At 36.3% G+C, this 24,681-nt stretch overlaps 1 protein-coding gene across 14 annotated transcripts in view; it reads right to left on the bottom strand.

Moving 5' to 3' along the window:
- The window catches only part of EMC2 (ER membrane protein complex subunit 2), a 176,774-nt gene that overhangs the window by 61,069 nt on the left and 91,024 nt on the right, over positions 1-24,681 (bottom strand). For 2 of the 14 annotated variants that reach the window (XR_012006667.1, XR_012006672.1), the window contains exon 12: positions 4,501-4,603. The exons of 11 other annotated variants lie outside the window; for them this stretch is intronic. The gene's annotated coding sequence lies outside the window, so the exon portion shown is untranslated. Of the gene's footprint in view, positions 1-3,463; positions 3,528-4,500; positions 4,604-24,681 lie in introns of all 14 variants that reach the window. One more of the 14 variants, XR_012006668.1, reaches the window with a different exon arrangement.

Here is a 24,681-nt window from a genome sequence, read left to right as displayed (position 1 = left end):
GGCAGAGACTATAAATATGCAATCTATAGACAGAAAAACTAAACACCTGATGTACAAATAATGAAGTACTCATCCTTATTGTCAGAGAAATATTAAACTAAAACAACAATGAAATAGTACTTTCTACCCACAATTTTGACAAAAATAAAATGCTGAGAAGTATCAAAGTTAAAACTAAGATGTAGGGAAGTCAAAATCTTCATGCAGGAATGTATGCTGGAATAGCAATAGTGAAGAGAAAATTGGAAATAAATACAAAAATGACTATGGATTTACTCTGAACCTAGTGATTATAATCTTATAATCACAATGTCTCCGAACCCCAATAAAAACTTCTGCTGGTAAAGACATATAGTAAGGATGTTCACCACTGCAGCTAGTTAAAAACAAACTAAATATCCATTAATAGGGCAAAGAGATAAAATACATATAATTAAAAAGAATGAACTTGTTTTACATACATTGACATATAGATTTCAGAAACATAATGTTGAGTGAAAAAAAGTAACAGAATATATCAAGTAAGACCATTTGTGTAAACTGAAAGCACATACCTAAAACAATAATACATATTGCTTATGGCTATACATATCCGCAAATAAATACACAAAAAAAGGTGGTTTGTAATGACTCACATTAAAAGACAAGAATAGGTGCCTATGGTAGGGAAAACAGATTTGGAAATGGGCAATACAGGGAATAAAGAAATTATATGAAAAATATATATATAAAATGGAAGTTGAGCAGGGATTAATGATGTCCTTTGGCTAAACTGAAAATTGTCATCAACCCAATTCTATAAAAGTAGTATCAAAAAAACCTAAGCAGCAACAAGATAGGGAGGAAGGGAAAAAAATAAATGAAAAAGGAAAAATAATAGCTATAATGAAGGCCGAGAATAATACCATGGAGAGAGAGAGAAAGAATGAAAGGAAAGGAAGAAGGAAGGAAAGAAGAAAGAAAGAAAACAAGAAAAAAAAAAGAAAATATTTGCTTTAGTTCTTGACCAGGGTGTGGGTTGTATGAAGTAAACTTAATGAATTTAATGGAACTATCACAGAAAATTTAAAGAACTGGTAGGAGAATCAAGCACACACCTTTACAGTGAGAAGTATCTGATACCCTCTATCCCCACTATAGCTGTTTTGCCAATTCTGGAAATCTGGAGGTCTTTTCTGCCTAAGCAAACCTTTTGGGACTCTTTCAACTGGCTTTTTATTTTTTTTTATTTTTATTTATTTATGATAGTCACACAGAGAGGGAGAGGCAGAGACATAGGCAGAGGGAGAAGCAGGCTCCATGCAGGGAGCCCAACGTGGGACTCGATCCCGGGTCTCCAGGATCGCGCCCTGGGTCAAAGGCAGGCGCTAAACTGCTGCACCACCCAGGGATCCCATCAACTGGCTTTTTAAATGGATAAGCAATACATGTAGCGCTATATTTTAGGCAATTGTTCAAGTTTGGTGAATCATGGGGATTTTCTAATTTCAGTCATCAGTAGCACTGCTTAGTGTAATCTGCACTAGTGTGACTGATGTTTTCCCAGGAGGATATTGTCCCACCCTATGGAAGCTCCACTGAATCCTTTCTACTCCCAGATAGAAAATCTGGTTGACTAAATTATCTTATTTCCCTACAGTCAGCTTTAGATTCATAACAGGAAAAATATTTATGCAACTGTGGTTAAACCTTTGGAAAACACACAACTGTGCAAAGGAAAAAAAATTTAAAAAGGAGATGACGGTAGTCTTGACTAATGGAATAGGAGGAAGTTGAACTGGCTTGTTAGGAGTTATGAAGAAACTATATGCAGAGACTCACAATTGTTAATTGTTTAACAATTTCACGCAGTCCTGAGAAATTAGAAGTTTTTGCCAGTAAGAATACCAATCTTCCAAGTAAGGAGCGTTCATGTGATCATTTTTTGGCCTTTGTGAGAGCTGCAATGATTACCTCTAAATGAACAAGACTGAAGAAAAGCCATAAAATATTTGTGCCTGTTCTAACTTGCATCATGCCCATACAGTGGGCTCCCAAGAGGGGATGAAACTCTACAGTCTCTTTTGAAATGGCACTATGCAAAGTGAATCTTTCATTCACTGACATTTACTTCAAAGTCCATTTCTAAAGCCAGGGCTCTGACCTAGATACCCTGAACTCTCCTCCCCTAAACTCTGTCTGCACATCTATGTGCAAACAAACACCTAAATGGAAGAAAATCAAGATCATATTAGGCCCATCCAGGTCTCTGAATCTCAAATGCCAGATGACTTTAAAAGGAACTGATAAGTACTGAGAAAGAAAGGATCTAAAATCTGAGAAAGCCTTCCAATTTTGCCATATCCTAAGCTCTGCATTGCCTCAGTCAATCCTCACAACCAAAACAACCCTGAATAGTATGTGTTATCATTATTACCCTATAGTAACAGAGGAAGAAAGCTCAGAGATAAAATATCATGCTCGTAATAGAAAGCAAGGAACTATCCACCCTCTTTTGAACTTCACACACCATGCTCTTTCTTCTGTGAAATGCTCAGAAGAGTCAATGGAGCAGAATCCAACAGTAAAATCACTTCACTAGCCGTGGTTATAGACTTCAAGTCAACCATTTCTGGCTCCTCCTTTTTTGATGAACAACCAAGGTAGTAATCTTTTTGTTTTGTTTTGTTTTGTTCTCTCTCTCTCTCTTTTTTTTTTTTTAGATTTTATTTATTTATTCATGACAGAGAGAGAGAGGCAGAGATACAGGCAGAGGGCAAAGCAGGCTCCATGCAGGGAGCCCAATGTGGGACTCGACCCCAGGTCTCCAGGATCACACCCTGGGCCGAAGGCAGCGCTAAACTGCTGGGCCACCAGGGCTGCCCCAGGTAGTAATCTTTAACTGATATTTTGTACACCAATAAAATGAGAAAGATGACCAGAAAGTTTTTAAAGTTTTTCTAAGTCTAACCCATTTTGTGTATGTCCTTCCAAATTCTCAATGAAGATTTATTTCTCATGCATTGTGGCTGCCTTGATAGGGTGGCTTATTCAACAACACAGACTTTGCTTCTTATAGGACAAAATAAAACAGCTGCCCACTGCCTCGGACCCCCAGGATATTCCCAAAATTGCCTGGTTTATTTTACTTCATGATTTCAGAAATGTCTCCATCTATTGATATTTTAGAAAGGTAGGAATATTTGGAATATTTGAGAGAATATTCTAAAAATTCTGACCTCGATCCTTGTCAAGTCAAACCCAACTACAATTAATTTCTCTTTCATATTCAAAGCAAGCTGAGCAATTTGCCTTCTACTTGCAGAGACCAAGCAACAATGAGGATTTTTACAGAAGAGAAGGTCCAGAACAGCTGTTCACATGTCTGTAACAGGAGCTCAGGAAGTATTCCTACTGTGGGTCTCTTTAGAATCCAAACCTTCAGGAGTTTGCTTAAGTGTAAAAGATCTATCATTAGTCTTACTTTGCTTTTGTCTTCCACTTATTTTTTTAGTCATGCACACAGCAGCAGTGTTCATTTGTAGCATCTGGAAATGAAGTAATTAGTAGGGAGAAGATAATCTGTGGGATGGACAACAAGAACAACCCACTGAATAAGGTCCAAATAGAATCTTCCAGCCCAGGCTTCTATGATACATTTGTGTTTGGGCACCATAGTTTGTACAGGCTAAATCCTTTTCCAGGGAATTTGGGCTCCATGCATAAGAATAAAACCTCAGTATACCCTATATTCATTGCTAAAAAAAACCTCCTCTCTTTGCCAGAGCGGTCTTCTTGGCCTCATTCATGCCTCTTTCTTACCCCTTTCCTCAAGAAGCAGTTCTCATCATCTAATTATTACATTCACTAAATTGTTGCTTGCTATGAAATGAAAACTCTTCCAACTTGCACTGAGTTCCAATGAGTTAAACAATAGTTTATTATTCTCATAAGAGAACACAGAGAGGGGAGCTAAATAATTGAGTAATTATGGAAAATAGAGCCCAGAGAACCTCTCACGGCCCTCTAGTTGACATTGAAAACCTTTTTAGTAAACATACACTAAGCCCTCTAGGTTTCAAAGTTAATGAAGTAAAGTAATATTTCTGCTACTCATTCTAAGTTGAAAATAACACTCTAGTGACAGCTGAAGATCACAAATTCCAGACTTCAGGGGAGTCTTGAGACATATTTACAGAAGCATGGCAAAACTTGATGGAATAAAAATACTGCATCTTTTATACTGAAAGCATCTCATCTATAAATTCATTTCTCAATTATAAATCTAGAAATGCCAGCTCTGATTCACAAAAATGATTAACAAAGCATCTGTAGAATCAGAGGCTTCAAGTCACACATTTGAATCACTTAAGTACAATGAAAAAACATATAAATACTGGGATACTACAACATATTCAGCACTATACAGACCGGGGGCAGGGGGAGTCAGTGATATGCTGTATGCCTTCACCTAAATGGAGTAAAAAGAACTTCTATGAAACTGCTACAAAGGATACCTACCACACTTTTTGTAGAAGATCAACACTGTGGCAAATTTTCCAAGAATAAGATATGAACTGAACTGAGTCTTGAAGGATAAACAGAGGGGTGTATGTTCTTGGTGCTGGGGAGAAAAGGCAAGTACAGACAAAACTGAACTGAATTCAATTATTCAGAAAGTATGCATTGAGCATCATTATCACCAAGCATTCTAGTAGTCATAAAGCATAAACCTACACTTTCTTTGTCCTAGAAGTTTATCAGTAGAAGCCAATGCTCAATCTTTTCTTGATCATTTTCACTAAGTCATGGAACTCTTATAAACATCTCATTTTGTCCTATCATCTTAGTGTACATAACAAAAATATAGACAATTGCCATATTCAATGGCACAAATAAAGTTAATTCAAAAGATTCTAAATCAGTTCAAAGAGATTTTATTTTAAGTCCTCCATCTGAAGGTACAATAGTTTCAGAAGAATAAAGTAAATATTCTGATTCTGGAGTAGGCAGAATGGATTGTTACTAAATTTTGTATATGAATCTATATGCAAAAGGGAAAAAGATTCAGTATAACTCAGGTTTACACACTGAATTCCTTTTCTCTTTCTTTCTTTCTTTCTTTTTCTTTCTTTCTTCTTTTTTTTCTTTCTTTCTTTTTCTTTTTTTACAAACTCTTTTCTTAAGAAACCTGAGAGTTCACAGGCATACATCCATTTCTGTAAATGTTTATTTTTTTTAGATTTTTATTTATTTATTTATTCATGAGAAAACACAGAGAGAGGCAGAGACACAGGCAGAGGGAGAAGCAGTCTCCTCACAGGGAGCCCAATGTGGTACTTGATCCCTGGACACTGGGATCACTCCCTGAGCCAAAGGCAGATGCTCAACTGCTGAGCCACCCAGGTGTCCCTTCTGTAAATGTTTAAATGGCACTTAATTTTACAAATATAATTTGAAAAAAATGTAAATTATAATAAAAATCCATTTATTATGCACCAGATTTTAAAACATGTAAGACCAGCAATCCTAAACTTGCTGGATTGGATTATATATACCTAAGGTAAGAGTCTTTCATAAGACAATTTTCATGGAAAGAGCTTTCACTGAATTACTTGTTCTTTAGAATCTCCAGGTCATTTCAGTGGCTAACATTTATGGGGTGTTTACAAAATGATTTTGCTAATACTTATGCTAAGGATTTTATATTAGATGATTTAATACTCACAGCAATCCTATGAAATATACACTATTAATTCCATTTTGTGATGGGATAAATGAAGCTTAAGAAAAAACAAACAGTGAACCTAAAATCACAATGCTAGTAATAGTGAAGCCAGAAATAACACCTAGAAAAGTCTGACAGTAGAGCCCAAACTCTTGACCACTAACCTAGTATTGCCCCTTGAGATATTTATATGACAAAATCTGGCAAATTTGGCACCAGCTAAGTGAATATCATAAATTCTTGCAATCAGTGGTAATAGAATAATGTCTATCCTCAACCATTTATCTATTGATAATATATAGATTGGCTACAAGCAGTTTTCTTATTTTTCACACAAATTGCTTTTCATACTTAGAGATGCTCAGAGCATTTTGACTCTCATGTACACTGTTTATCACATACGAGAATTATGAAGAAAGTAGAGGAATTCTTTTAAGAGGTACCTTGTTTATAATTCTTTATTCTTTAGCTAAACATTATTTATTTTTATGTTACTGATGCTCAAGATATTTTTTTCTCATTGCTGCAAAGATGAGCCATTTTGAATGTGTACTCAACTGTAAGATCCCCAATTTTCCCCAAGGAAAATTCTTGATAAAATAACAATGTGGAAATTGAATCTTAAAAGCAAAATAAGGGACGCCTGGGTGGCTTAGTGGTTGAGTGTCTGCCTTCAGCTCAGGGCATGATCCTGGGATCTGGGAGCCATCGGGCTCCTTGTGGGGAACATGCTTCTCCCTCTGCCTATGTCTCTGCCTCTCTCTCTCTGTGTGTGTGTGTGTGTGTGTGTGTGTGTGTGTCTCATGAATAAGTGAATAAATCTTTAGAAAAAAAAAAAGCAAAATAAAAGAGTCCCACGTCAATTGCTTTTAGGTCACTTAGACTAATGAAAATGCCTTGATTTTAGTCCAGCCAGGATATATCACTGGCAGCTTCAAAATTAATTTACCATTTTCCCACAAAAGCTTTAACTTATCACCTTCCAAAATCTACTGTCTGGAGAATCAAGAATGCAAACTGTATTTCATATCCCTTACACCTCAAGTTTATCTCCCCCATTTAGATGATGTGACATTCTGCCAAAATTTTCAGACTTACTAAATGCATTTTCAACAGCCCAGGTTCAAGTAGCTAATTTTCTCTAAGAGGTTTTCTGTTTTTCCTTACATCAGACATCAGCAAGACATCCTTGTATAAACATAAACTGTTAAGGAGAGTTTTCAGATTTCAATGACATCATTTTTATGTATTACTTGGGAGATTTTGTTTATTATTGAAAACCATTTTATTTTTATTCTGATAACCAGACACATGGTTTTAAGTATCCAATTCATAGTAAAAAATGGATGATACTTATTAAATGTTTTATTTTCATAAAACTAGATATTTAGAGGTTTGATATATCCCTGAATGAGATTCCTCTGTGTTTTCACCTTGGAAAAGTGTTAAGAGTTATGGCCAACAGACTGATCAAAAATAAAAGAGAAAGGACTCAAATAAATAAAATAATGAATGAAAGAGGAGAGAGCACTACAAACAATTAGAAGAACATATGAGCAACTATATGCCCACAAATTAGGCAATCTAGAAGAAATGGATACATTCCTAGAGATGACTAAACTACCAAAACTGGAACAGGAAGAAATAGAAAACCTGAATAGACTCATAACCAGCAAAGAAATTGAGATAATCAGTAATCAAAAATCTCCCAACAAAAAAGAGGCGAGGGCCAGATGGTTTCCTAGGGGAATTCTACCAAACATTTAAAGAAGAATTAATACCTATTCTTCTGAAGCTGTTTCAAAAAATAAAAATGGAAGGAAAACTTCCAAACTCTTTCTACGAGGCCAGCATGACAGTGATCCCAAAACTAGACAAAGATCCCGCCTCAAAAGAATTACAGACCAATATCCCTGATGAACATGGATGCAAAAATTCTCACCAAAATATTATCCAATAGGATCCGACAGTATATTAAAAGGATTATTCACTATGATCAAATGGGATTTATACCTGGGCTGCAAGGGTGGTTCAACATCTGCAAATCAAAAATGTGATACACTACATTAATAAAAGAAAGGACAAGAACCATACGATCCTCTCAATAGATGCAGAAAAAGCATCTGACAAAGGGCAGCATACTTTCTTGATTAAAAGTTTTCAGTGTAGGGATGGAAAGAACATATCTCAACATCATAAAAGCCATATACAAAAAGCTTACAGCAAATATTATTCTCAGTGGGAAAAACTGAGAGCCTTTTCCCCTAAGGTCAGGAACACAGCAGGGATGTCCACTATCACCACTGCTGCTCAACACTGTACTATATGTAAGTCCTAGCCTCAGCAATCAGACAACAAAAAGAAATAAAGAGGACCCAAATCAGCAAAGAAGTCAAACTCTTTGCAGATGACATGATACTCTATATGGAAAACCCAAAAGACTCCACCCAAAAATCGCTAGACCTCATACAGGAATTCAGCAGTTTATAAAATCAATGCACAGAAATCTATACACTAACAATGAGACAGAAGAAAGAGAAATTAAGGAGTCAATCCCATTTACAATTGTACCCAAAACCATAAGATATCTAGGAATCAACCTAACCAAAGAAGCTATACTATCTATACTCGGGAAACTATAGAATACTCATGAAAGAAATTGAGGGAGATACAAAGAAATGGAAATACATTCCATGCTCATGAACTGGAAGAACAAATATTGTTAATTTGTTAAAATGTCTATGCTACTTAGAGCAATCTATACATTCAAAGCAATCCCTATCAAAATACCATCAACTTATTTCAGAGTTGGACAAAAGAATTCTAAAATTTGTATGGAACCAGAAAAGACCCTGAGTAGCCAAAGGAATATTGAAAAAGAAAACCAAAACTGGTGGCATCACAATTCTGGACTTCAAGCTTCATTACAAAGCTGTAATCATCAAGGCAGTATGGTACTGACACAAAAACAGACACCTAGTTCAGTGAAACAGAATAGAGAACCCAGAAATGGATGCTCAACTCTATGGTCAACTAATGTTTTACAAAGCAGAAAGAATATCCAATGGAAAAAAAATCTCTTCAACAAATAGTGTTGGGAAAATTGGACAGCCACATGCAGAAGAATGAAACTGGACCATTTCCTCACACTATATACAAAAAAGGACTCCAAATGGATAAAAGACCTCAATCTGAGACAGGAATCCATCAAAACCCAGAAGGAGAACACAGGTAGCAACCCTCTGTGACCTCAGCTGCAGCAACTTCTTACTAGACACATCTCCAAAGGCAAGTGAAACAAAGACAAAAATTAACTCATGGGATTTCATCGAGAAAAAGCTTTTGAGCAGCAAAGGAAACAGTCAACAAAACCAAAAGACAACTGACAAAATGGGAGAAGATATTTGCAAATGACACATCAGATAAAAAACTAGTATCCAAAATCTATAAAAAACTTAACAGGTGTCAAGTCCCAGAGGACAGAATGGCATCAACACTCAGAGAGCCAAGTTGGGCGTGAGAACAAAGATGTATTTTGTGGTTGAGTCTTGGCATTTAAGTGTTTAACACACACTTTGTCAACTACAGGAGAAAAAATATGTCAATATGTAAACTCGGGCATCAGTTCAGTTGTTTGAATTATGAGACTGGATATCAGGTCCAAATGGATAATTTTCTGGTCCAAGTCTGGGCATCAGGTAAATAGATAAACCTCCTGACCCATCGATTCTGATCCTCTCTGCTCATCACTGATTCTATCTCTGAACAGGAGCAAACACATAACAAACAGCCATTTTCTATGCGTAAGGAAAAGAGTGAGTACCTTCTAAAGAGATTAAGCTCAAGTCATGTTGAAAAGGAGGTTAACGTGCGGTGTGAAAATATTCATAGATTGTTTATGACTCCAAGCAAAAAATATGACTCAAGAGAAAAGCCAGGATGCTATGAAAGCATTTCCATATTCTCGATTTTAGGGATTTGAGAAGTTTCAGGTCATCTCCCTTGGAAATGTTAAGAATTTATAATGTATATTTTTAGACAGGGATGGTGTCTTCATCTTCTTTGTACTGTTGGTGTGTGGCATACCAATGGATTTTTCTAAAAGCCTTGTTGAAGGAATAGGTTAAAAATAATATATATATATATATAAATCAAATAAATAAATAAATAAATAAATAAATGTTCACTCTTTAAAAAAAAAAAAAAAAAAACTTATCAGGGCAGCCCAGGTGACTCAGCAGTTTAGCGCCTCCTCCAGTCTCCTCCTGGAGACCCGGGATCGAGTCCCACGTCCTCTGTCTCTCTGCCTCTCTCTCTCTCTCTCTCTCTCTCTGTCTCTCATGAATAAATAAACAAAATCTTAAAAAAAAAAAAACTTACCAGACTCAACACCCAAAAAACAAATAATCCAATAAAGAAATGGGCAGAAGACATGAACAGACATTTCTCCAAAGAAGACATACAAATGACCAACAGATGACATGAACAGACATTTCTCCAAAGAAGACATACAAATGACCAACAGATACATGAAAAAATATTCAACATTACTTGGCATCAGCGAAATATAAATCAAAACCATGATGAGATACCAACACATATCAGTCAGAATGGCTAAAATTAACAAGTCAGAAAATGACAAGTGTTGGTGAGAATGCAAAGAAAGGAGAACACTCATACACTGTTGATGGGAATGTAAGCTGGTGCAGCAACTCTGGAAAACAGTATAGAGGTTCCTCAAAAAGTTGAAAATAGAGCTACCCTATAACCCAGCAATTTCACTACTGGGTATTTACCCTAAAGATACAAATGTAGTGATTCAAAGGGGCACCTGCACCCCAGTGTTCATAGCAACAATGTCCATGATAGCCAAACTATGGAAAGAGCCCAGATGTTCATTCAAAGATGAATGGATAAAGAAGATGTGGTGTGTGTGTGTGTGTGTGTGTGTGTGTATGATGTGGTATATATGTATACACACACACACACACACACTATTCAGTCTTCAAAAAAAATCTTGCCATTTGCAACAATGTGGATGGAACTAGAAATTATGCTAAGAAAAATAAGTTAATCAGAGAAAGAATTATCATATGATCCCACTCATATGTGGAATTTAAAAAACAAAACAGAAGATCATAGGGGAAGAGAAAAAAATAAAACAAGATGAAATCAGAGAGGAAGACAAACCATAAGAGACTCTTAATCATAGGAAACAAACTGAGGGTTGCTGGAGGTAAGGGGGTAGGAGAATAGGGTAACTGGGTAATAGACATTAAGAAGGGCATGTGATGTAATGAGCACTGGGTATTATATAAGACTGATGAATCATTAACCTTTACCTCTGAAACCAATAATACATTATATGTTAGTTAGTTGAATTTAAATAAAATATGAAATTATATAAAATGATAATCCCTTAAACCTAGAAAATTAAAAAAAAAGAATATGGCCAAAGTCCTGGAATATTAAAATGTGATCTTTAAATTATTAGCCTACTGTGGGCAGAAATGTTATTTTAAACAGCTTTAAGACCTATACAGGAAAGCTATTGTAGGACTTGGAATTTATAAACTCAAGAACCTAATAGGACTCAAAAATATATGAACTTATCTTTGTTCAGGGCTAAGAGTATACTTTCACTTCAACATTAGGTCAGTGTGGGAGAGGCAGTACCTGTTAGATTCACTAGCCATTTATCTTTTGTACCCTTCTTTCAGCACCTCCTATTTTATGATCCCTCATCTTACAGTTAATTTCAGATCTCGTATCCTACAAAGAATTCTCTCAGTACATGATACTTACCCAGAACAACTGGGCCTACCATTTGCTTCTTTGGTAACAGATAAAACTACAGGCTTTGATTCAAATGAAAAAAGTGCCAGCTTTTAGCAAAAAGACTTCCTCTTTCAAACTCTTTCCAATAAATAAATAAATAAATAAATAAATAAATAAATAAATAAAGTTTGTAATGACAGGGAATGTATTTTAGAGCTCAGGGGGTAAGGAAAGTCAAAACCAGAGAGAATGGGGCAAAACTCCATTGCTCTTTTCTCTCTCTGCCTAACAATGGACCTCAGATACAGATGCGGTAATGAGAAATGGGCAACAAAGCAGATTAAATAAATTCCAGCTTTCTAGCCAGAAAACGAGAAATGTAAACATCAGGAAACTGAAAAGTTCTGGAGTCAGGAAGGAGCTTCAAAAAGTAACACCACAAAATTATTTATGAACTCCTGGACTCACCCCCAAATTGCACATGAATGGATCAGATGTGAAACAGCATAACAAAGACTACAAGAACTGAACTAAGAGCTAAGTCCCAGATTGGCCGTTGAATGAATGGTATATACATGGGACATATCAGAATAGTATGGCAAAGGCTTTGAAAATAAAACTGATATTGAAACCACAACCTACAGAAGACTGGTCAAAACTTGTGATCTATACTACTTGGGTTGGTTGCCTGTTAAACAAAAATATCAACATTCTCCATAGGATTTAAACAAGACCAAGAGACTCATAATATTACATTCAAAATATCCAGAATACAACCTAAAATTATCCAGCATATAAAGAACTAGTAATACTTCAACTTGCATGGCAAAAGACAATCAACAGATGCCAACACTGAAATAACACAGATATTGGAATTATTGGACAAAGGCTTCATTTCAGCTATTATAAAAATGTTCCAATAAAGGAAAATATTCTAGAAAAAAAGAAAAAAAAATGAAAAAACTCAGCAATAACAGTAGAAGTTATAAAAAAAAAAACTAGATAGAAATTTTAGAAATGTTAAAACCAATAACCAAAATTTTAAATTTACTGTGAAGGCTCAATAGCAGATTGGAAATGGTAAAGAAAAGAACAAGTAAACTTGAACATAGATCTACTGATATTTTCCTAGCTGAAAAACAAACTGGGAAAAAAAAAAAGTAACAGACCCTCAAGAACTTACACTAATTACCTAAATATCTAATATTTTAGTCACTGGAGTCCTAAAAGAAGCAAAAGAACCCAGTGCTCAAAAACACTTTAAAGATATGACTAAAAACTTCTAAAATATAGTGAAATGCACAAATCTACAGATTCAAGAATCCCAGTGAATCTAAACAGGAGAAACTTACAAATCCAAGAAACATAAATTGCTGAGAGTTAAACAAAAATTTTTAAAGTAACCAGAGTAAATGACACATTATTCGTGAAAATAACTCAAATTCATCAGAAAACATGGAGACCAGGGGAGCACCTGGATGGCTCACTCAGCTGAGTGTTTGATTCTTGATTTTGGCCCAGGTTGTGATCTCAGGGTCATGGGATCAAACCCTACATTGGGCTCTGCCCTCAGCAAGGAGTCTCCTTGTCCCTGTCCCTTTGTTACTCCCCTGCTTACTATCTGTCTGTCTCTCTCTCTTTAACAAATGAATAAAATCTTTTAAAAAATGAAAATAAAAAATCAAACATGGAGGCCAGAAGAAAGTTAACATTTTCAAAGAGCTGAAAGAAAAGAATTGTCAGCTCAGCACACTATACACAATGAACATATCCTTCAGGAATTAAGGTGAAATAAAGACTTTACTAGAAAAAGGAAAACTAAAAGAATACACTTTCAGGAGATGTGCACTGAAATAACTGATAAAGATTTTTTTTTACAAAAATAAAATGATAGCAGAAGGAAACTGGAATGTTAGAAATAAAGAATAATAGTAAAAATGGCAAATATATGTGTAAATATAATATTCTTCCCCGTAAATGTTATTAGTCCTTCTCATGTTCTTTAAATTGTTTTAGGAAGCATTTTTAAATGACTCCAAGTGTGATCCCTCCTCCATGATATTCATGCCTTTCAGTAATTCCCTCTCCTTGAATATGGGTTAGACTTAGTAACTTGATTCAAATGAAAAGAATATGGAAAAGTGATAAAATGTCACTTCTGTAACTGGAGTACCAAAGACTGTGACCTCCAGCTTTTTTTCACTCAGCTGTACCATTTTGCATTCCCATCAGTAATGCATTAGAATTGCAGTTTCTCCACATCCTCACCAGTATTTGAAATTGTCAGCATTTAAAATTTCAGCCACTCTAATAGAAGTGTATCTCATTTTAGTTTTAAAACCAAGATACAAAATGGTATAGCTGCCTGGTAAACAGTTTGGCAGTGTCTTATAAAGTTAAATACAATATGGCCCAGTAATCCTCTCCTAGTTATTATAAAGAAAGAGGGGGGGGAATCCCTGGGTGGCTCAGCAGTTTGGTGCATGCCTTCAGCCCAGGGCATGGTCCTGGAGTCCCGGGATCGAGTCCTGTAACGGGATCCCTGCATGGAGCCTGCTTCTCCCTCTGCCTGTGTCTCTGCCTCTCTCTCTCTCTCTGTTTCTCATGAATAAATAAAATCTTAAAAAAAAGGAAACATATTTATAAGAAACCTGTATAAGAATGTTTATAGCAGCTCTAATTATAACTGCCAACAACTGGAAGTAATTTTACATGAACAGATAAATGGATAAATACATTGTGGTATATTTATATAATAGAATATTACTCAGAAATAAAAAATAATGAATTATTGACATATGCAACAATGTGGATGAATTTCAAAGGCACCTATTCCCAGGTAAAAGCAGCCAGCCTCAAAAAGTTACACCTTCTGTGACTCCATTTATATGGCATTTTCAAAAAGATAAAACTGCAGGGACATGGAATAATCAGTGGTTGCCAAGGTTTAGGTGAGGAAGGGGTACAAATTACATGAGGAGGATTCCTAGGGTGATGAAATAGTTCTGTATCCTGATTAGAGTGGTATTTATGGAATCTATACATGTGTTTAAATTCATAGAACAGCAAAGCAAAACAAAGTCAGTATTATTACATATTCATTTAAGTAATTTTTAATTTTAAAAAAATTATAGTGGAGGCAGGAAGATAGCTGTGGAGTAGGAGGATCCTAGGTGCACCCTGTCCCATGAATACAAGTAGATAAGTATCAAATAATCTTAAATCCCCAGAAATTGACCTGAAGACCAATAGAACAAACTCCACTATTAAAGGAAGAGAGGAGGCCACATGGAAGAAGATAGGAAGTATAGAGATGTGGTTTAAGGGAGAAAAGGATCCAAGTGCTCTGCTGTGGAGTAGAGGGAACCATAGTCACAGAGAAGTGAGAGAGAGAGATAAAGATAGAGCTAGAGATAGACAGAGATAGAGAAGCACACAAAGGAATGCACAAGGAGAATGTTTTCCCTTAGCCACTGGCTTGGAAAATGAGAGGGGCTGAATTTCATGAGTTCTTGCAACCAGCAGGGCTTACAGCCAAGAGTTTTAAAGGTAGTGGGCTTGGCTAGGATAGAGTCCCCAGGGCACTGTGCCACTCTTGGAGAAAAGGCAGGCAGACAAACAACCCAGAGGCATACAACATGGAAACAGTGATCTGAAGAGTTCCTGTGGCACACAGTGGGGAAACTATTTGCTCTTCTTGGAGCTTGTCCCGGAGAAGCAGCTTTCACAGAGACACCTCTCTGAGAACAAAGCAGCTGGCCAACACCATTTCCTTCCCCCAGTCCTCTGCATAAGCATAGAGCCACCTGTGGGAAGCAGCTACTTGGCTTATACTAAGCCCCACCCCACACACTTCAGTGGAACTGCTATCTTAGCTACATTCACCTCAGTCTCATTGCAATGGGCCACTCCCCCAGAACAGCACAAACCCCTGCCCACATCACATCTCCTGACCAGAAAGTTTTGCAAGGTCTCCGTTACAGTGGAGGTGGTGACAGGTCTCATTTCACAAGCAGACAAAAGCACGCCTAGTTAAAACTCAACACATTCAGGCCAGGGACCAAACACTATCTGTGGCAGGTAAGGAAAGCCTCTGCAGATGACTGACCTGGAGAACAGAACAGCCAGAAAATCATGACAAAGCATACTCACCACACACTGGAGGCACTCCCTGAAGCACCAGGCCCTGGGCACTACAGGATCCCTTCTTCATAAGGCCATTACTTTCAGAAGCAGGAGATATAATTGGCTTTTCTAACACACAGAATACAGGACTAGACAAAACATAGACCTGGCTTAAATTTAGCTCTATTTCTTTTCTTTTTTTTTTTCTTTTTTTTTTTTTTTTTCTGTTCTTTTTTTTCTTTTTTGGTTCAGGTGCAAGAAAAAAAATTGCCCTAAGATGTGACAATGTTTTACTTTTCCCAAATAAGAAAGAAGAAAAAAAAAGAAAGCCTAACTGCTTTAAATAGGTTGTAAATACCTCTTTTTTTAGATTTTATTTATTTGAGAGAGAGAGAAGCATGCACATGTGTACACATACAAGCAGAGAGAGAAGCAGAGAGGGAGGGTGAGAGAGAATCTCAAGGAGACTCCATGCTGAGTGCAGAGCCCAGTGTGGGACTCAATCTTATGACCCTGAGATTATGACTTGAGCTGAAAACAAAAGTTGTATGCCTAACCCACTGAGCCACCCAGCTGCCCCCTAACCAAACTCTTCAAGAGGTTTTATTTTTCCTCCACACTATTCTGATTTCTCACCTCCTGCTGACTCCTCAACCTCAAAAATTCAGTTTCTACCTTCATCACTTTACCACAAGAAATCTTACTAAGGTCATTAATTAATTCCTTGTCACAATCTATGGACCTGTTTCAGTATGCATCTACTATATATGTGTTAATCACCTCTTCTTTTGAAATACTTTCTTACCATAGCTACTTGATTTTACTCTCTTATCTCTAGTCACTCCTGTATTTACTTTGCAGGCTCATCCCCCATCCATCTAGCTACCAAACATTAGACTTTCAAAAGCCTGGGTAGTAGATAAACTTTTCATCTCATCTGTTATGCTTTCCTGATAAAATCACATCCAGGTCCACAGCTTTAATAACCATATATACTACGATTACACTCCATATTTGTATCTCTAGTCATTTGGAAGTCTCAAATTCAACATACTAAATTTGCCATATTCAAATTCAATATATATAAAACCATGGTATTGATCCTTCCCCTAAAATGTGAATGTACTTCTGGTTTCCCTATTCAATGAACCTGTCAGATATAAGAGTTTTATTTGAACCATCCTCACCTCACCACTTATATCCAGTCCATCATAAAGCCCTACTGACTTCACTTCCAACCCAAATCCACTGACTTTTCATCCTCTTAATTATCACTAGTGTACTCTAAGAGTACCATCTTTTACCTAAACTACTGCAGTAGCCTCCTAACTGATCTCCCTGCATTCATCTAGCCTTCTTTAATCTAATCTATGTGCTGCAGTCAGCATGATTTTTTCAAAATGCAAATGTAGTTATTTCCCAGTCACTATTCCCAGCCACCCACTTCGCATTTAACTGAGCCCAAGATTGTCAGCAGATACAAACTGGTCCAGGCAAATGTGACTGCATGTATGTGTGGGTGGGAGTAAAAGAAAAATATCTAAATAAGCAAGTCTGAAAATGTCTGATTGTGTGTCTGATTGCTTTTTTTTTTATTTTTTTTTTAATCGCCAGGTTGGAGACACAACTTTATTGGCCAACTGCAGACCAGAGTAGATCAAGCCCAGAGGTGGGGGTTGGGGGGATGGAGGGAGGCACCATCAGGGACGGGGAGGCCAGGCAGGCAGAATGAGGGCCTGAAGGCCGTGGGGTGTGGCACCAGTTGCACTTCTGAGCAGCCACCCCCACTATGTCCAACACGGAACAGGGGGTCCTAATCATTACCTCAACTCCCCTAGAACATGCAGACTCTGTAGGTCACCTGCAGAAGGCCTAGGCTGAGAGCTGTCCCTGAGTTCAGACCACATTCTTCCCCCAGAAAAGGCAGCTGGGTCAGCAGGCACAGGGATCCCCTGTGCCTAATCACATTTAAAAGCCTCTCAAAGGGATGCCTGGGTGGCTCAGTGGTTGAGTGCCTGCCTTTGGCTCAAGGTGTGATCATGGAGTCCCAAGATCAAGTCCCACATTGGGCTTCCTGCATGGAGCCTGCTTCTCCCTTTGCCTATGTCTCTGCCTCTCTCTCTCTCTCTCTCTCTCTCTCTGTCTCTCATAAATAAATAAATAAAATCTCTTTTTAAAAAAATGAAAGCCTCTCAAAAAATTTGCAGGTTTGTTGTTTACCATTTGAAATCACTTATGCCTTTCCATAATAAAGGTCAGGTTTTTTTTGGTAAAAGACTTTGTCTCTCTTTATGACATACAGAAGTCATTTAACAGGTGAATTTCAGAGGGCTTTGCCACTTGAGAAGCAGCATGGTACAGCAGAAAAAGCTTGGTTTAGAGAGTCAAATAGATATGAATTCAAATCACGGCTCTGAAACTTATTATTTAGCTCAATTCCTTATTTTGAAATGAGACCTATATGTTTGTTTGCTTATTTTGGTTTGTTTTTATTTTGTTTTGGTTTTTTTTAGAATTTGATGACTTCATCTATGCAAAAATTCTAACATATTGTCTGACATGCCGTAGGTGGCCAATGAATGTTTGTTCCTTCCACCATAATAAGTGGTGCTGATATTTCAGTCAAAAGAAAATCCCAAGATCATTTGCAAATTACCTTATAGTCTAAGCTTGCTTCACAGTTGGAAGAGAATGTTGAGTTGAAATTTTATTTTTTTAATTCATTTTACCTAATATATATTGAGCACTTCTTACATGAAGCTAGGCTTCAAGCTATGCAATTTACATTCATTATTTAATCACTACAAATGCCCTGTGATACAACATATCATCCCATTTTATAACTAAAAAGTGCCTGAGTTCAAATTTGAACTTAGGTCAAATTGTGATTTTTTTAATCTGTAGGATTCTGACCTCTCTCACTGAGGGACCCATTACAGAAAACTTAAAGTACACGGAAAAAAAAAAAAAAAAACTTAAAGGAGAATGGCTGCCTTTGATCATCTGGTTTCATCAGGAACCTATGGAACACTTCATTTTGCCAAAATCTAGAGCCAGAAACTCAACCATATAAACTTCTTTACATGAAGCAATTTCACTTCATTACATTATATGGCAATTCCAAGGGTAGAGACCTAAAATGCATTTCACTTTTTCATGTTTGATACTATACAAATAATCTTCCTGGAATTATAGTATTTAATACCTTTTTCTGGCAGTATTAAATACCAATACCCTAAAGGATTATTCATGCAGTGTTAAAGATGGGAATTTGGCAAGAAGAGAGAAATTTAATTATGATCTTTATAGAATCAAGAATAGTTTAGAGACCAGATTTTGACAGCATTGTGTATGAAAGTATGCAAGCCTCTATCTTTGACAATAGTGATAGGTTTCCAAACAAACTATCTCTGAAAGAAAAGTCTGAACTCCAGAGAATAACGTACAGGCACTTTGCACCCGGAATAGCTATGCAACATGATATGCACTAAGTTCATATATAAGGAAACATTTATTTTTCCCCAAGGCTGACTAAGGGTTGAAATCTATCCCATTAGGGACTTCTATGGTAGTACCCAAAGAAAAACACATGTCTGTCTAACAGTCCCAAAAGAAATCCATAGGAAAATATGAGAGATGTGTCTGAAACACTAGTTCACAAATCTGACTCTATATGATAGCATTGGTGGAAGTTTGAATTCAAGAGCCAGTATAAAAACAAGAGTACCTATAGTCAAATAGAGTCATTGCTTTGCTTTGTTGGTTCCTGATAACCCTGAACTGCAGTTCTATGAACTCTAATATAATTGAATCTGCTAATGTTTTGTATAAGTATATCTTAGATAATCTGACAGCAATGACTTTCTGGCTGATGAGTCTCAGCTTGCCTTTGACCACATCATTTTATCATTTGAAATAGTGAATATGTACTAAAATATACTTAAAAATCTTGTACAATGATAAGTATATAGTAGGTGCTCAATAGAATATTGATCTATTGACCAATATCTCTTAGAGTGCTAATGATTTTTTAAGAGACCAAAGTTTAGTTAATAAACTTCTTTTTCTTTTTTATACATTCAAATGATTGACTAGCTTTCATCTTCAGAGCAACATGTAGCCAAAGTTGTCAACAAATCCAATTTAAGGAGACAATTAAGAGCACAGAAAATGTCAAGAGTAATAGACTGCAAGAAAAAGAGCCATCATTTAAAAAAAAGATATTAGTCACACTGAAACTTTTTAATAAAATATCTCTGTAGATAATTCTGAAATAATTAGAAGTGGTAAAAGAGAATTAAATAGAACTTAATTCAATTTCTACATAATAGAAGGGCCTGCTGTCACAAAATAAAATAGCATAAACTTGTGTTGACGTGGGAGATACATCCTAAGGTGACCCCCAGTGACTAGCCAATGCCTTGTATAATCCTTTCCCCTTCAGTGTGGGAGGACTCTGTGACTTGCTTCTAAGAGAAAATGTTAAAGGTATTAGAATGCCACTGCTTTGATTTGGTTGTTATATAGCTAAGATAATGTGATACTGTTATTCCCATGATTACATTATGCTATTGTATTAGTTTTCTAGGGCTGCCATAAGAAAATCCCATAAATTTGGTGGCTTAGAACAACAAAAACTTATTCTCTCATAGTTCGGGATACTAGAAATCAACAATCAAGTTGTCTGTAGGTCCATACCCTCTCTAAAAATCTCTAGAAGAGGAATCTTTCCTTGCCTCTTCCAGCCTCTGGTAGTTGCCAGTAATCCTTAGTATTTCTTGTCCTATAGCACCCTAAATCCAATCTCTGGCTCTGTTATCATATGACCATCTTCCCTCTGTGTGTCTCTGTGCCTCCATTTTCTTAAAAGGACACCAGTCATTAGATGAGGACCAACTTTACTCCAGTATGACCTCATCTTAACTTGGTTAATTACATCTGCAAAGACCTTATTTCTTATATGTTCTAGGTGGATATGAATTGGGGGTGGGGGGGGACACCAATTAACCCAGTACAGTTGCCTAACACTTTATCTTAGCAGACAGCAGGAGAGACTACTCCTTGTTGACTTGAAGAAGTAAGTTTCCAGATTTTGACAAGGCTTATGAGGGAGCCACAGAGCAAGAAATTGCAGGCAACCTCCAGGAGCTGAGAGCTTCTTGCTTTTAGCTGACGGCCAACAAGAAAATGGGGCCTTCCATTCTACAACCATGAGGAAATGGATTCTCCCAACAACCTAAGCTTGGAAGAAGACCAAGCCCAGAAATGAATGTAGCCTCCTGACACCTTGACTGCAGCCTTGTGATGAGATCCCAAGCAGGAGACCCAGCTAAACTACAGGTTGAGACATCTATGCCATGGAAATCATGATAATAAATGTGTCTTATTCTAAGCCACACAATTTGTGGTAATTTGCTACATAGCAATAGCAAGCTAATAGAAAAACTACAATTGATATAGTGCTTTAAAGGTTTCACTTACTGTACTTCATTTATGCTTGTGAAAGCCAAATCCAAAGGTATTTCTTTCAGTTCTGAATTATATATACCACCAGCATTTAACTGTATCTACATGCATCATTGGGATTGACATATAAAACATAAGTGCGCTTTGTAAAATCATAGAACTTTGGTACTCAAAAAAACCTTAGGGAGCATACATCTCAATTATTTTATTATACAAATGAAGAAACTGAGCCCTGGACATAGAAACTGACTCTTAAATATCAAGGTAACAAGTGGAAAAGGCAAATATGAATCCAGGTCTCCTGGGATCCAGCCCAAAACTTTTTTCTGTATTATAGATCATCAGCAACTCACTATGATCCTGTGAGATCCCTAATGACAAATAACAGAAAAGCTAAAAATAAATCATGGACTTTTAGAAAATGCATATGCTATATACTTTCAACAGTCAGTATTGATAATTAGCACTAATTAGCTCCCAGAAGAAAGCAAATCACATTGTAGCATCCAATAGAGTATTTGATAAATTTTAAAGATTAATATTATGTTTTCATATGCAATCACCATTAAAAAAGATGAGACTATCTCCATCTATCTTGATCTGAGGATAGGATATCCCTGCAGGCAAAAGCCATGGCTGAGTTTGAATGTGAGCTCTAACATTCATTCACTTGTTAACTTGAAAGAATTCCTCAAACTCTCAGCTATACTTTCCTCACCTGCAAGATGAAAGTAATAACAATGACTTCTCATTGTTGTGTTTAGGTTTAAAGAAAATTATAAGCATAAAATGCCTGGCATGTACAGATTGCTCAATAAATGTCACTCTATAGCCATTCATGATGAATTTGTTTTTATTTTTTATTTTTATTTTTTAAGATTTTTATTTGTTTATTCATGAGAGACACAGAAAGGCAGAGATACAGGCAGAGGGAGAACCAGGCTCCCTGCAGGGATCCTGATGCGGAACTTGATCCCAGGACCCTGGGATAACTCCCTGAGCTGAAGGCAGATGCTCAACCACTGAGCCACCCAGGCGTCCTTGTTTTTAAATTAAGAACAGTTTTTCCTCTGCAGATATCTCTGAACTATAATTGTGACAGAGTATTTAATACAAATGTACTTTTAATTTTACATTAAGAGAGATTTTCTTTAAGAACAATTTTCTGTTGTAAGGATTGACTCTTTTTTGTTTACAAATACTCATCCTCTGTCCCCTCAATAAGCTCAGTAGAAAATAAAGACCTAAAAAGTCTAAGGAAGAAAAAATTTTCATTTGAGTAGGCCTAAATTTATTGACACTTAGGAACCACACACAAAAGGAGAGAAAAAAAAAAAAAACCAGCAGCATGAAGATTCTTAAATTAATCATTGATTAGGAGTTTACATAATTTAGAGGTAGTAATCCAAAACCTGTTTCAAATTAGATGAGAGTAGAAAAGTGATGTGGAAGTAGTTACTGTTAAATTGGAATTCTTCTGATTACACTATTTATCAGGTAGTATTTCAGATAATTAAATAGAACTATGAGTAACATGAAAGATTATAGTTATGGTTCATGTTTGCACAGGTCTGTTGAGACTTAGAAATTATGTGCAGGCAGAGTTGGAAAAATTCCAGCATGGACCATATTGAATTAGGCAACAGCTGGTGAAGAAGGTTTAGTTTAAGGGACTGTCCTGACAGCTGGAGAAAAAGTGATATGTGGTACATACTAAATGTCACATTAAAAATTAGCAGTAAAATAATTACAAGTTAATTAGAAATGTACTGTCTTGATTTCAAGCTTAAACAAATCTTCCTTGGGGCCATTTTAAGACCATTTTAAAGTTCTTTAATCTCCACTCAAGAGAATTTATTTTCTAGCAGGTGTGCCTTAAAGCTAAAAATGTAGACATGACTTAAAATCATTTCCATGAGTTTCAAGCACTTCCACATGTTTAAAAAAATAGTCATTTCAATGTTTTTGAAACCCAGGAAAGGTCATGGGGAGAGGAAGCTGTGAAAACCTTAATCCTGCAAATCTCGAGGCACATGGCATGATGCAATGGAGTTTTGAGCCAGAGGCTGGGGTTCAAGCCTCTGCTTTGCTAATTACTAAGTAGAAGTTTTGGGATAGAATTCATTCCGTTTTCAAACCTTAGTTTTCTCATCCAAATTGTGAATGATAACACTTACCTTCCAAATTATTGTGAGAAGTGATTTATACATAGTACCCATGTAATAAGCCTGTGGTTCCCATACTGTGTATAAAGGCACCCCAGGGCACTGCAGCACCCTTAGAGAAGTGCTGTTGAACATTTTTTTTTGGCATTTTAAACATTTAAGGGAAATACTGCAATATTCAAAATCTGTCAGCCACTGTATGAACTACTAGCTAAACATAGTTCACAGTTTCAACATTAAATTACACATTCCTTTCAGTGATGTCATATCTTTGTGAAATTGATGATTGTTAGACAGAAAGCAAATAAGCATGAAAATCAATATAGAACAGGAAATGAAAGTGGTGGCCAATCTGATTCCAATGTCTGATAGGTGTGTAGTGTCCAAGATGCTCACATATCTTTTTAGTAAGTAACTGTGGTTAAGACTAAAATTAGACCATACCAAAATAAAAAGCTTCTTCTGCACAGTGATGAAAACTATCAACAAAACAACAAGACAACCTACAGAATGGGAAAATATTTCTGCAAATGACATATCTGATAAGGAGTTAATATCCAAAATAAAAAGAACTTATATAACTAAACACCAAAAGAGACAAACAATCCAATTTAAAAATGGGCAGAAGACTTGAACAGACATTTTTCCAAAGAAGACATATAGATGGCCAATAGCCACATGAAAAGATGCTCAATATCATTCATCACTGGGGAAATGCAAATCAAAACTACACTGCACTATCACCTTACACCTGTCAGAATAACTAAAATCAAGAATACAAAAAATAACAAGTGATGGTGAGGCTACAGAGAAGAAGGAACTCTCATGCACTGTTTGTAGGAAAGCAAGCTGGTGTAGCCACTATAGAAAACAGTGTAGGGATTCCTCAAAAAATTAAAAATAGATGCCCAAAATGTATTCATTTCTTCTCAGACCTGATGTTCTTTCAGATGATTGAGCCCTTTCTCTCATAATTAAGATAAATTTAACTCTGTTCTCATTAATAACGCTCACTATGATTCTCAGAATTTTTACTGTTTGATAGAGCCATCTGATTATCTCTGATCAGCGGGATCTGAAAAGGTTATAAATGCTCTATTCACTCTTCTCCTGTTGAGGCATCCTACTCAGGTGAGGAGACATTAGAACCTCAAGATCTCAGTAGCATCAATTGTCAAGTTACTGTACTGAAGACAAGTTTCCCTGGAGAGTCACCTGGACCAAATGAGTCAAGTCAATGAGATTTGATAGTTTGTTTTCTATGAAGCTTAGGCTTTACTATCTTGATTAAAATTAGAATTAGTTTCCATTGTCTTCTCCACCACTCTCCTAAAAATGGTTTCCTTACTTTTCTTATGATTTTATATAATATATGATATTCATAATTATCTTTTATGATTAAAAAGTAATTATGTAATAATGGATACTGTAGAAAATAGA

This window comes from Canis lupus, chromosome 14 (genome assembly GCF_048164855.1).
Source record: "Canis lupus baileyi chromosome 14, mCanLup2.hap1, whole genome shotgun sequence".
NCBI lineage: Eukaryota > Metazoa > Chordata > Mammalia > Carnivora > Canidae > Canis > Canis lupus.
Note: the sequence above shows the minus strand (reverse complement) of the source record. Positions and strands in the feature narration are given on the sequence as shown.